This window comes from Columba livia, chromosome Z (assembly GCF_036013475.1).
Source record: "Columba livia isolate bColLiv1 breed racing homer chromosome Z, bColLiv1.pat.W.v2, whole genome shotgun sequence".
In the NCBI taxonomy this organism is placed as follows: Eukaryota; Metazoa; Chordata; class Aves; order Columbiformes; family Columbidae; genus Columba; species Columba livia.
The window spans coordinates 26,636,270-26,647,679 of NC_088642.1; the positions used below are offsets into that span (position 1 = coordinate 26,636,270).

The following is an 11,410-nucleotide window of genomic DNA, read 5'->3' on the forward strand; positions in this document are numbered from 1 at the left end:
AAGCTTTACAAAAGCCTATGTTCATGCTCCTTGGTGAATGGGATTTCCCTTGGCCAGGCACCTGAGTGCTGGTGTAGTGGGGACTGCGCTGCAGTATGTACCTGCCACTGGCCTCCTGCATTTTAGCACCAAGAACAACACAGAGCAAGGTGCTTCTCTCCTGATTTTTTTAGTGGCAGCTTATCGAAAGTTCTGGGATAAGTGATTTTTATGTGTTTACCAGAACAGCCTCTAAGCACTTGGCAGAGGGTTTCTGAATAGTCTGAGGAGAGCTGTTTTCACATATTGTACGTGACATTTCGCGTTTATAACCTGATTAGAACTGAATGTCGATGTCATGGAGAAAGCTGCTAATATTGCTCATGGACAGCAGAATGAGAAATTTATCAACAGGAAAAGCTTTCAGAACAGCTACAACTTAAGACACGCTGATGTGGTTAAATTAAGAACCCTGATATTGTCTGCCCACAAAACCCTGGCCCAGAACAAGCAATAAATGCTGCTGCAAGCCCTGCAGAGCAAGTGTTATGAGCCTTCTCAGTTTCCATCAGTGAAGGATTACTCTCATAATTGACCTGACTGCTCCTGCAAACAGATAAAAATTATTTCATGTATTAATGTAAGCACTATAAAAAATGCTTTCATAGAAGAAGAAAATACCTCAATATCAGCACTAGAGACTAGTGCTCTAGAGACTAGATTTTGGAGAGCAAAATCTCGTTCACAAACATACATTTCTATGTGTTTACTGTGAGCAAAAAGCCCCTAAATGACTTGGCCTGGCTGCCCTTTTCTGGTTTGTGCTGCACCTGGGGCATGTGAAATCTCTACACAATCTGATACTTGTGGTGCAGTGAACTGAGGCTGACCTGACACCCACCTGTCACTCAGCTACAGCCCTGAACACGGGAGAAGAGGAAAGAAAAAGTCTGGGGCATCACAGTGGCAAAATTCCTTCTAAGAGGGGTAGGTCTTTCATTCCTTAATCTGTTCATAGCCAGGAATCAAAATGTGTTTTTCATCTGAGTACTGCTACAAGATTTGGCTTTTAATGGGAGTAGGAATATTTCTGAAAGTATTGGGTACACCTTTTCATGTTTGAAAGAGACACTGACCTCTGTCTTGCCAACTATCAGAGACAATGGCTGGTCCCTGCCATCCAGAGGACAGCATCTCAATGGCCCCACACTGTGAACGCAGGGGCTAAGTCTAAAGACTTAGACCTGTGCATTAGTTTGGAGAGTGTGGCAGAATGCAACCCCCCTCCCTCCTTCAGTATGGCACATCTCCCTCCTTCTCTGCTACTTGAGGCTAACAGCTTCTTTTGTTTGGCCCAGAGCACCCTGGCTCCTGGGACATTAGCAGAAGGGAGTGCCAAGGCACACTGAGCCGCGCCCAGTGTGGGGGATGTTTGGAGGCTTCAGGGGCACCCACAGACAGTGTGGGGGTGCAGAGAAGCTTCTAGAGTGCCTACAGTCAGATCTGATCAGATAAAAACAGGATTCTCGTCGAGACTCCGCCCATTGCCGCGGGTCTCTCGGAGCACGAGCAAGATGCTGCCGCCAAGAGCCCCCTCCCCGGGATGGGGACCCCGCTTGCCTTGCCGCCACGTGTGTAAGTAAAACTTCTCGCAGGATTGCGAGTATATTTATACTTTCGTGCACATATGCACGTATAACTTTCCGTGCTCCATATGAGCGTGTGTAAAATTAATCCTCGCAGAATCACGGGTGTATTTTCTTTCCGTGCACATTTGCACAAGTACTTTATTTCCTCGCACAATCGCGAGTGGCCGCCGAGAGCCCCTCACACAATCGCGAGTGTATTTTCCTCCCGTGCACACTTGCATGCGTAACTTTCCGTGCCCAATACAAGCACGCGTACTTTAAATTATTTCCTCGCACAATCGCGAGTGTATTTTCCTCCCGTGCTTCCACATAAGCACGTGTAGGATTCCGTGCACATTTGCACGTGTAAAATAACTCTGGCAGGACTGCGAGCGTATTATAAATTTACTCTCGCGGAATCGCGAGTGCACACTTTCCGTACTCACTATGAGTACATGTATCTCTTTAAAAATAATCCCGCACCGTGTTTAGGCAAGTGTGTACTCCTCCGGGACTCGGGGACGGCTCCGGCATTGTTTTGGGTGGAGCCACGTGCATGCACATTGTGTACCGCCTGTTGTATTAGTTGCTGTCTCAATAATTTTCCTCAACTGATATCCGAACCTGTATTTAAGTCACTTTTGGAGTGCTAAAACCCTGTTTTTCACCGGTTCAATAAAAGTTGTTTTTGGACCTTGTTGTCCCTTAAATTGACCTGTGGGTTGCCTCCGTGACAGAGAGACTTAGCTGATCCCACTCGTGCTAACTCTGGAGCCAGAGGTACTGTTCCTGTGTGCCAGCTTAGATCCAGAAAGCCTGGACTGTCCATTGCTGTGCTCAGGCTAAAAAATCATCCCTTATTAAAGATACTTTCACAGACAGGGAGAAGGGAGAAACATGGCACTACAGATCAGGACTCCAGGTTAGTGCTAGCATGGGGGTCTTGGCTCTCTGCAGCACAGTGGACTGTAGCCTGACCACAAATACCAACAAGCTCCTTAAAAAGACACACTCTTTAGCCACATGGTAATACTGCTGATGCCAGTGTTTTCAGGGGGAAGTGTGTCTAGCAGCTGCTTGCGCAAGTACAACTGATGCAAGTAGAGAATAATTTACAGTTCCTCTCGTGCTCCTCGGTGTGTTTACCCCAGCCAGTACCCCCATTCTGCTGAGGAAGCGTGATGTTCCCAAGCCCTGTGAGCTAATATAGAAGCAGCAGCAGGCAGGTCTGTGCGTGAGAGGAGACAGAAAACTGTAGGACCAGGGTGGGCCCCAGCACGCAGCCAGCAAGGCAGCCCACCAGAAGTGTCTCAGGAAGGGATGGGGAGTATGTATATATATATATACATAGGGGATTATATATATATAAAGATTTAAAGGCATAATATTTAAACTTGACTTTCACTTTTTAATAAAATTAGTGTCTTTGAGGGCTGAGAAAGACATTTCAAAATTACTTTTAAAATGTAAGTTTTTAATAGAAAAGGAATACCACATGTGGACTAAACCCTTGGAGTGCTAGGAAGAAATAATAAGTCACCTATTATCTTCCACTACATTTCTTTCCAATTGCACATCCCTTCAATTTTCCTGTCCATTAATTGTATATTCCCATCATGCAAACAGAGATACCATGGTAGCATCTCCAAAAGTTTCATTTAGTCTTTACAGACTGGGATGATATGGGGGTTAAAGTGAGAGTACCTTATCTGAACTAGCCACCCCAAAATGTCTACAGCCAAGTCCTCATCACATCAAGCTGGTTTACTGATTCACTGTAAACCAGCAACACGTGCAGTCACCCCTCTCATTGGCTCTGCATGGACCCGGTATGACCCAGCAAGGCTTCCTTGCCCAGGTGCCGTTGTGCATCGCGCTCTCTCCAGCTGGGGCACCAATGCAGCGTGGAGCTCAGCTGGCTGCTCCTGCACCTGATTCAGATCTCCAAATGGGACGACGTGAGTGGTTCCCTGCATGTGTGACTCTACACAAGAGGTAAGAAGGGATCAGAAGATGTTTTGGGTTCCAGTGATAATAATGCCTTTCTTATTATTTCCACTCCTCACTTTCCAGGCTACCCCTCTATCCTCTTCGTTTGGAGACTGGATTTAGGTGTTCCACAGAGGCCATAGCAGTGTCGTGCTGTAAGGCACCAAGAGCAGGCATAACTTTTGTCTGTGAATGAGCTGATTTTGAGTTTGCATGTTGGGTTTAAATAAGTCGAAGTCTTAACTAAAAGTAATAGCATTACATAATAGCTATAATGAAAAATTAATGAAGGAAAATTATTTTCAGAGCATGGTTTGACAAAAGAAAACGTAATTCTTGTACTCTGTCTTACAAGGCAGACCGAAACTCATGAGCTACCTGCAGAATGACAGCTGTCTGCATTTTAATAGTATTTCAGGTACATTTTTTGTGACTTTACCATAATTATCTAAGTCCTGCTGTCATGATTGGTATGCACCATACAGGATGTACCATAAACACAATCTCTGCCTTAATGCATATATGAAGCCTTACAGCTCAATCCTGGAATGAAACTGATAGGAACTCAAGGCAGATTACAAATACATGCAGAAATATGAATGCTGAGGCTCATTCTATCATACTAGTCATAGCAATATTTATCTGAGACCTTCTAGAAACTTCAGCCTGAAATGGTTAAAGTGTGGAGACAGTTAAAGATTCCAGATTTATAGGTGTAAAGGTCAGAAGGATCTGTGATGATCCCCAGTGTGATCCCCTGAACAGAATCCACATAATCTCACTTGCTGGTTTCTTCATGAAGCCCATAATATGTTTGAAAAAGAACACATATTTAAGTAAGACATAAAATCCTTAAAGTCTTCAGTTGATGGAAACTCATCACACCCCTCCATAAATTGTTCAAGTGTTATAATTGCTACAGACAACAAAAAGCAACTTTTCCCTAGCTGCCTGACATTTGTTCAGTGATATAAATTTTACCCTAAACCTGAAACAGTTCAGAGAGCTCTTGGGACAGTCTTTTTACTATGCTGATGTTGTGAGTTACAAAGATACAGAAGTTTAACACCTGCTGCTAAACACCCTCTTTAGTCACGCATAGAACACAAAGGAATTCATCAACATGAAAAACTGTGAATATATTTTTGCACATGCAGAGCAGAAATATTTATTGATTAACCATGGATATATTTAGCACCTCTCCTGTATCACCATTGGCAGTTTTGTCATCTCCATGCCATACTCATCTAAAATATTGTTAGGATTTTGTTTCTTACTGAGTAAGTCCTGCCTGTTGCCCCACTGGCAATACAATTTCTAATACACATTTTATTTTTTCTCATGACCATCAATTGGTATTGCTTGCTAATAACTTGTTAATTTTTCAATTTCCATTTTCACTTGCCCTCTTATAACACTCTATTTTAAATTCAGTTAATTCCGCCTACATGAATACAGGTTCGTATTTATGTGTAGCAAATAAAACATTATTGTAAATGAATACAAAACATCCACAGGCAGGTTCTGACACTGTGTCTCTTCAGAAATTATCATCTTATATTTTGCTAGTGATATGGGATGCCCATTGTGTCTCCAGCACTGAAGCCCCTTCCAAATCAAGGGTTTGATAAGGAAGTGACAGGATGCACCACCTGTTATAAGGAATTCATACCATTCACATTCTCACCAGTACACAGCCCAAACCAAGCACAGCAGGAACTTCCTTCACCGCTCATCCTCTGTATTTGCCAAAAGACCAGAAAAATACAGAAGCCGAAACATTTACCTTAGAGTAACTCGCTGCCATTTTCAGCCACCGAGCTCCTCAGAACTCTTCACTTCTTGAGCTGACACCAACACCTCCCTTGCCATCCTTTCTGTGGTCCATATCCTCAGGCAACAACACAAGGTAAATTTTTCTCCTTGAAGATAAGGCAGCAATCTCACTCAGAACTTAATGTCACTGCTCTCTGCTAGCAGAATGCACTATCTCAACTTAAACACGAGCACTGAGAGAATGGAAGACACTTTGGTGGCCAAACTGCCATCAACACAAGTCTGTTGCCTAAGTTAATGAGAACTTTTTATGGTTTCCAGACAGAAACAGAGAGGTGACTCTCATAAGCTTGGACAATGGGCAGTAAAAACTTGTGGACAGAAAACTGAGTTAAGGCTCATCCATCCTGATCGACTGGCAAATATAACTGAGGAGCTGCTGGTGACCAGTCCTTCATTTTGAAGGCAACCTCTACCAGCAACCTCTACACAGGGCCAAAGCAACTTCAGGGTTCATGTGAAGCAATTCAGCCCAGAGGACTCAAGTCCCGTGGATTCCTAGAACACAGTGGCATTTATTTTCCTGTGACAAACCCAGGGCTAACACAGGCACAGAACACACCAAGGAGGTCCCCTCCTCAATTTCTCTGTCCTGGGTGAGGATAGAGATACCTGTATGTGCGAAATTAATGAATGCTAAGTCCTTCATTCTTGCTATACCATACCTTATTCATCCTATACAACAGGTTTATTGCTGAGATAACTTTATTTTTATGCCACATTTATACGACACATGGGTGTAATGTTGGCCTTACCTGGATTTCCTTACCAGTTTACCATTTAAATCATAGACTTACTTTTTATAAAATGTTTGTTACCATGAAGGGTATTGGACTGCAATGAACAAGACTAACATTACTCCTCAGGGACTTGTGCAGCTTGGGCTAAAGCACAGCAGGCTCATGCATCCTATTTTGCTCTGTCTTAGTCTTTACATTTAGTAGGTAAATTCTTTCTCTGTGCATGTCAAGGGTCTGGCAGTTGACACAGGGCCATTTGTCTATAACCACAAAAGACACTCAGCACTATCCAGAATGTCTGTGTAACACATAACCCCACTGCCACAGCATGGGAAAACTGCACACATAATGGATTTATCTTGACAGCATCCTTAGATGGTTATGAAACATTATCTCTTCAGACAAAGAATGGAGTCAGATTCTCATTACAAGCAATACCAAATGGATGGAGTAACAGCCATACTAAATACTAAATACTAAATACTAAATACTAAATACTAAATACTAAATACTAAATACTAAATACTAAATGGCTGAATACTAAATACTAAATACTAAATACTAAATACTAAATACTAAATGGCTGAGTAACAGCCATCTATTACACAGACTGGGGCTGAGAAAGTTAACAGGTATCATAAAGGTCAAACAAAAACCTCAGAGTTTCTGCTCAGTTATCTTAAATTTTACATAGCCTTGTTTGGAAAAAAAGAAAAAAAAAAAAAAAAAAAGAAGCCATTTCTCCTTGATTTATGTTTCCAGTTGGAAATTATTTTATTTTCTCCTAAATTCTACTGCATCTTTTCCTAAATTGTGTGTCCATTTCTGACACTCTTTCTATGTTTTAAAGTATGACTCTGCAAAATATTTAAAAACTAACCATATTAAATCTTTTAGAAACTGGGGAAAAAAAATAAAACAAAGTTACAAAACACTAGAATAACGTATTTGTCGCGTTTATTGCATTTCCTTCACTGCTTTGCTAGTTCAAAGTCTTCGCCTGCTTTTACTCTGGTAACTTCGGAGTTTAAAATCATTTCGTGCCCTCTAGTGGCCGCCCTGCCAGGCACCCTGAACTGCTGGTCTGGAGGACCGAGAATCGGACATCAAAGCTACAGACGATGTAGAAATTGAACACAGTTTATCCCCTTTTTAAGTGCAATTGATTATCCATCTCTACAGTTTTTAAAAAATATAGTAATTTCTAGTTGTGATGAGAAAGCAACAAAAAAAAAATCTAGTGGAGAAACAAACAGCAAAACAAAATCATTTAGAGATACAACACGAATGGCAACAACAACAGAAAATCACATATGGAGTAAGCATTTGAATGAGTCTGCTCTTAGAAATGCTATTGATGAAAACTGGCCTATTCGTAGCCATTTTCTTGTACAAGGCACTATTCAGTGTGTTTCCTATTAGGACATTGTTCGATATTAAGACACACACTCTTTTTCCAGGGTCCACAAAGGGAAATTGTCACAATGAAAAGGCTAAGTGTCACCAGAGCTTCATCTTCTCTCATGGAAAATCACTTTGCTTTTCTTACTGAAGCAGAAAAGTGATAGCAGAGAGGAACATCAACAAAACAATGAAGAAAAGATTTGGGGGCTTCAAGGAAAAGTTACACAAGGGTGACTCACATTTGCATTATTTTTAGTTCCAAAGCTGCTACTCATTCATTTTTTCCTAATTCAAGATAGCCTAAAATCTTTACCTTTTCACCAGAATGTTCTCAAATTTTTTATTTTAAGCTTTTGCACCTGAGCAGAACAACAAATAACGCTGCTTTCAAACAGCTCTTTCAGCATATATTGTAAGGGGTCTTGAGATACCTAACTCCAAATTAAAACAATGAGATACCCCATACACAGACATCAGTAGCCATTTGGCTTTCAGTTTCCTCCCTCAAATTACAAATCCACGGGAACACATTAAATAATTAACATTTTCACTGAATCATAGGTTATCAGTCTCAATAAGATCAAAATAACATTCACTTTGACTCTGCAAATTCAGTTCCCAATGAAGATAGTATAAATTTCTGAGCAAGAAAAGCATTCAGATGCATGCTTCGTGCAGCTAAAATGCTGTAAGTCAATATGTGCCATTCTTATTTTGAAGTCCTTGCCTCTACTAGCCTGAATGACAAGAAATGAAGCTCAATCAATCCAGCTCTCCTACTTGGCACTGTAGGTGGATACCAAGAGCCTAAGAAGCTGAGTTCTTCAAACCCTTTAAAAATCTTTTTTTCAGAGTGGCTTCTAATTTAGCAGGTTGTTTTTCTTGAAAATAATTGTTGAGGTTTTAAAAATGTTAATTTTAACATCCACGATAAAGTGTTTACACATCATGGTAATCAGAGTTGACTCACTAGTGGAAGAAAGATGTAAAATGTCATTTACAGCTTTATTATTGTTCCAAGTTCTCTTTGCAGTTTTGTCCACTAGGGATATAGTATAACACACTTTTTCCTTTCATAATTTTGCCTTATTGATGACGTTAGTGCCTGGAAAAAAAAAAAAAAAAAGACCCAATTTTATGTAACTTAATTCTTGATAAAATCTCAAGGTAAAAAATAGAAGATTTTAGAGAATAACCACTTCACTAGTTTACACTTATTTATTTAAGAAATATTATTCTCATTAGCTTTACAGATCTTATGCCTTCAAATTCTCCTGATAGCAGATTTTGCACTTGTTGGACTTGATGCATTAGTTTGTGACTGTTTGAGGTACAAATACTGAGCCAGTACTTAGGAAGAAAATGTCAGACCACTTGTGCTGAGCAGGGCAGGGAGAAGCAGGGCAGCTGCCACCTTCACCACCAGATTCAAGGACGTAAGGCAGACTACCAATGTTGTTCCTTCGTCCTGCCCTGGCTGTGACAGCCACAGCCTGCCAGGTGTTGGCACGACCGCTTGGAGTAGCAAAATCCCATCCCTGAACCAGCTTTGCAGCTCCACAAGGCATTTTGTTCATCACTCCAGGTTGTTCAATGAAAGCAAATCTCAAATGTATCTATTTACACACATCTGGTAGATTTGCATCATTTCCAGTATTGATCACCTCACATGAAAAAAAACTACTATTTCAGATAAAACCATATTCATGATAAAGGACATTAAAATTAAGACAAATAGGACTGAAGGGTTTGGGAAAGGAGTTGGATCAGTAAAAGCAGTAAAATATGTAAAAACCAATAAGTGGTATAGAATAGGCAGATCAGGATCTAATTTTCCTCTAGTTTAACCTGTGAGGAGTCTAATGAATGCACAAGATTGCCCAGATCAATGTTAGGAGTAACTTGAAGGAATACAAATCCCCAATAACTTTGTTCGCGGGAGTCAGATTTTGGGGGGAAATCTAAGACCAAGGTTAAACTAATCCACATCTACTTCCTGTTGGGGGTTTTAGTTCTTACTCCAGGTTGGACACATGGGTGGAGGGCAGCACACTGGACTTCAGATCAGGTACCATGGGAAGCTCTGCATTTGGCAGAAGAGAACCACATCTACATCGAAGGCAGATGCTGACGGTGCACCGGCTGCAGTGGCAGTATGCTGATGATCACTAACCTTGATGGAAAATGAGCTTGGGTAGTCCTGAAGAGTGCTAACAAATGCTGCTGCAGGGCTTGAGGAGCACTTTAGAGCCTGCTGAGGGGTTAATCGTCACCAGGCCAGGCATGCTTCCACCAGTACCAAGTGAGCCATTGGGGAAAACCCAGACGCCTGGATACAGAGTTGTCTAAGTCGAAGTCTTCAGCTGCAGCATCCTGGGCAGCTGCTGGTTTCCTCTCAGGAGCAGATTGATACTTCTCGTCATATCACTGATGTGAATATTCTGTATTGTTCTCCATAAAATTGCTGCTGCAAATTCAGTGCTTGGGTTTGGAGATGGTGGTACAGGTGACACAACATGAATCCGTTCCACTGGGCTGGCAGGTGAGGAGCTGTTTGTGTGGTGACCAGTGTGGTTCTTCAAGCACCATCTGTAACAGCTAATTAAAACAGACTTCCAGAGATAAGCAATGAAGGAATCCGAGACTAACATTCTAGGTTGTGGTGAGCTGATACATTTTTAAAAAGAACACAAGCCAAGCAACAGCAACAGAAAAGCACTGTGATAATATGCTCAACGACATTAGAAGAATGAAGGTCAGAAGAACAAAAGTCGTCAACAGCAAAACCCAGGTACCAAGCACAAAAAAAAACCCCAGCAATGAAAGCAAGCAGTGGGTCTTGTAGCATTCTGGTGAGTTGAAGATGATTCCAGTGATGTTCAGATGAAGGCGAATTGTCACAAAGACATTTGAGAAGCAACGTACTCTTTGAACTATTTCAGGTGAATGAGCACAAACTGCCTATCTTGCAGGATGCTGATGGGAAAACACGAATAACTGGGGACTGAACAGGCACATCTCCTCCAGAGAACTTATTTCTAATTGTTTGTGGACAGGTAGAAATATTGAGAGAAACCTGTTGTATCCAGGGTCCCAAAGAGAGCTCAGAGATGATTAATGGGATGAGATTCATGCCATTAGACAACACAGGACTGGGTGCCGCAGGAGTTACGAGGGGAAATGATCAGTGCAGGGAAAAAAACACTGGCATGGGGTTGAGGCCGTTCCACAGAAAACCAACATCATCAGCATTGCCACGTTTTTGGATAGAGCTAAAACGCGTGTTATCCACGACTAAAATGCACACTTTCCTTACTTTAACCTTACTTTTCTTTGTGAGCAACGACCAGCTGTAGGAGGACCTCCAGAAACAGTGCAATCTCCCTGCAGCCTGTGCGTGATGCATCTCATGCAGGTGCTGAAGCGGCGATGACATCTGTTCATCCTGCTCATCACCCACGGGGCCTGGAAAGAAAACCGAGCACCTGAGAAGGCACGCAAGCTTCTTGGCCAAACCTGGAGAAGCGGTGGAACACCTGGGGGGTAGGGGGGCGGCAGGAATCGTTATGTGACCGCGTTGTAGACTTAGGAGAAATCAGGCAACGGATTGAAAGCGGCTGCACGTGCAGGCGACACAACCTGTAAAACCTGACAGGAGACGCTGGCGCGGCGGCTGCGGGAGGCGCTGCCCGGGGTGACCCCGCCCCGCGGCCGGGCCCGCCGGGAGCCCCGCGGCCGCTCGGACGCCAGGGGGCGGGCGGGGCGGGCCGGGGCCAGGCCCATCGATGGGGGCGGCCGCTCTGCGCTCGGCTCCTCCGCCCTGCCTCTCGGCTC

The 11,410-nt window shown here is 42.6% G+C and overlaps 1 long non-coding RNA gene across 1 annotated transcript; it reads right to left on the reverse strand.

Annotated features, from left to right (window-relative positions):
• Positions 1-7,114: 7,114 nt before the first annotated feature.
• LOC110357678 (uncharacterized) lies at positions 7,115-11,397 on the reverse strand. The gene is made up of 3 exons (XR_010468791.1): positions 10,904-11,397; positions 9,750-10,174; positions 7,115-8,681 (listed from the first exon to the last, which is right to left on the reverse strand). It is a non-coding gene; the product is annotated as an uncharacterized LOC110357678 (long non-coding RNA).
• Between the last annotated feature and the right edge of the window lie 13 nt (positions 11,398-11,410).